At 35.7% G+C, this 2973-nt stretch overlaps 1 non-coding gene across 1 annotated transcript; it reads left to right on the forward strand.

Annotated features, from left to right (window-relative positions):
• The first annotated feature begins 1277 nt into the window (after positions 1-1277).
• Positions 1278-1384, forward strand: LOC122486296. Its single transcript, XR_006298131.1, has one exon. It is a non-coding gene; the product is annotated as a U6 spliceosomal RNA (small nuclear RNA).
• Positions 1385-2973: the final 1589 nt, after the last annotated feature.

Consider the following 2973-nt stretch of genomic DNA (forward strand, 5'->3'; position numbering starts at 1 on the left):
TTCACCTGTAAAATCTCTGGTCTCCAGCTTCAAAAAGTGCTTTGTAAGTTTTACATACATTTCATTGTCCTATTTTTTTTTTCACTCATCCAAAAGACCTGATAGAGTTTTCTTGTCTTTTTTTTTTTCTTTTTGCAACAGAACACCAGCAACTTCACGCTGAGACCTTTCTTTTTAATTTGCAGTAGCTCCTTCAAAGAGGAGGTGTTTTCTCCACATCATTTCTTTTCCAGGGGAGGACAAGTTTCATTTTGTTTAACTGCAATTCTTTGCTGTAAGTTTCCTCCGTGGTTCTGTGTCAGGGAAGAAAAATAATCCAGAGTGTGTATCACCTCACAATTTACAGCTCAGTTTTGTGATCAAAATATGATCTTTTACAGCAAATGCTAAATTGGAAAAATTCAATTTTCCGATTGACAAACAAAAGAATTCCAGATGTTTCCCAATGAGAAAGAAACTGGGCCATCAAGTATGAAGTGAAAAAATTGCTATCTTTTCCCTCTTTGCAAAACTCTTTGCTGTAGAACTCTGTTATTGAAAGGAAGAGCTTATGTAGATTCCTGTGTGAGCCAGCTTTCCTACCTCTCAGTTATGAGGATTTTATTTTTATTTAATATTTATGAAAAATGAATGACATGCTATGGTTATTAGAGAAAATACATGTAAACAAGATACCATAATCTTGGTTAGAAGAATCACCAACGAAATGGGAGATTGAAATCCCATAGCTGTTTTTTTATTTGTCTTTTTTCAGCTTTGAGATATAATTGATGTAAAACACTAGTAAGTTTAAGGTGTTGATGTGATAATTTGATATGTGTATGTATGGAGAAATTTTTGCCACAGTAAGTTTAGTTAACACATTCTTTACCTCATGTAATTACCATTTTGTTGTTGTTTTTAAGGGGAAAAGACTAAAACTATGTTCTCATTGCCACTTGCCCATAGCTTTTTATTATTTTATTTTATTTTTTATTTATTTATATTTTATTTGAGAGAGAGAGCACAAGAGTGTGGAGAAGGAATATAGGGATAGGGATAGGGGAAGGGAGAGGGAGGGAGGGAGGGAGGGAGGGAGGAAGAGAGAGAGAGAGAGAGAGAGAGAGAGAGAGAGAGAGAGAGAGAGAGAGAATCATAAGCAGGCTTCACGTCCAGCATATGGAACCCAACGCAGGACTCCATCCCACCTTCCTGGGATCATGACCTGAGCCAAAATCAAGAGTTGGTCGCTCAACAGACTGAGCCACCCCGGCTTGGCTTTTTAAACAAAAGAGTAAGTGCTCATTTGGGCAGCACATATACTAAACTTGGAATGATACACAGAAGATTAGCAAGGCCCCGGCACAAGGATGACTCAAAAATTCATGAAGTTTTCCATATTTTTAAGCGTTGGGTGATGTATGGAAGTGTTGAATCACTATATTGTACACCGGAAACTAATACAACACTGTATGTTAACTATACTGGAATTTAAAATTAAATTAAACTAAATTAAAAAAAAATAAAAGAGTATATCACAAGGGCAAGGTCACTTCCAGGATCTATGATAAAATGAAAACCTCTCTGCAGGTGGAACAATCAAGAAGGATACTCAAAACAGCAGAGAGAGATGCATTCTAACAGGTATGCAAGAAAAATGAATAAAAAAGCATGAGGGGTGATGCAAAGGACTGAAGACACAGAAGAAAAAAAATGAGGAGTTAAATTTAATCCAACCCAGCTGTGCCTGGGTGGTTCAGTCTGTTAAGCATTCAACTCTTGATTTTAGCTCAGGTCATGATCTCATGGTTGGTGAGATTGAGCCCCGTGTTGAGCTATGTGATGGCAGCAGAGCCTGCTTGAGATTCTCTCTCTCTCTCTCTCTCTCTCTCTCTCTCTCTCTGATCCTCTCACAGTCTCTCTCTCCCTCAAAACAAATGAATGAATAAATAAATAAATAAATAATCCACCCCAAACAAGGAATCTCACTAGCCTCTGTCTGTTCATTCTCCACAAAACAACACCAGATCAGAGCCTGGGATATTATCATTGGCATAAATGAAATTTACACTATCTCAAGTTTCACTAGAAAGAATTCAGTTTCAATTGATTTTATATACTTTAGAAAAAATAGATGTGGTGAAGCTCTGCAAGTTTTAGCAATCGCCTAATAAGTTCCCTAGCCTATTTCAAATTCAATATACAGTATTTCTGGAAAGCATTAACTATGATAATTATACTGCCCATATATTCCCCTTTAATGTTTGCAATAACCAAAGAAAATTAATGCAAGAAAAGAAATATAGATAATAATACTTTTCTTCTTAAGACATATCTTTCTAAGAGAGTTATTCTGGGCACCAGCTATAAATTACTGTACCCATTTAAAGCGTTATAAAAATAAAAACTAGTGGCTAGTGAATGGAGATTTGTGCCACACAGGCTGTACTGCAGAAATAACTAGCTTTTTACAATGGGGACATTCCCATTTACACAAAATAATTTCGAGTTATCTTTTTTTTCTTTATTTGACACCACAATGCCGTCATGACCTTCATCTACCCTGTGAGTTTTGGTAATATTTTCATTTATATCTTCTCTCCATGGGGATAAATGGTTCTAACCTTGAAATCTCAGTTCCTATGTGAAAAATAACTTTATAAATACTTCAAACACTTACATTTTCAGCAACAAATGTTCCAGTATGAATACAAAACAGCATTTCTGTCAAACACAGCAATACATAACTTGAACTCAGAAGACAGGAGTCCCTATACACACACAGTTCACTGTCAATTCTCAGAAATCATTTACATATTCTTCAGTGGCATTATGATCATATATTTCTTCTTAGGTTGTGACTGACTTGGGGTTCCTACAGCTGTTCGCTGGCAACTCTAAGCGTTTGTTGATTAGGCTGTAACCTTTGAGATGCTTATAATCATCAATATTAATTACATATTTAAAAAGCTATCCATTTTATCCATTGATATA

This window comes from Prionailurus bengalensis, chromosome E1, assembly GCF_016509475.1.
Source record: "Prionailurus bengalensis isolate Pbe53 chromosome E1, Fcat_Pben_1.1_paternal_pri, whole genome shotgun sequence".
Taxonomy (NCBI): Eukaryota; Metazoa; Chordata; class Mammalia; order Carnivora; family Felidae; genus Prionailurus; species Prionailurus bengalensis.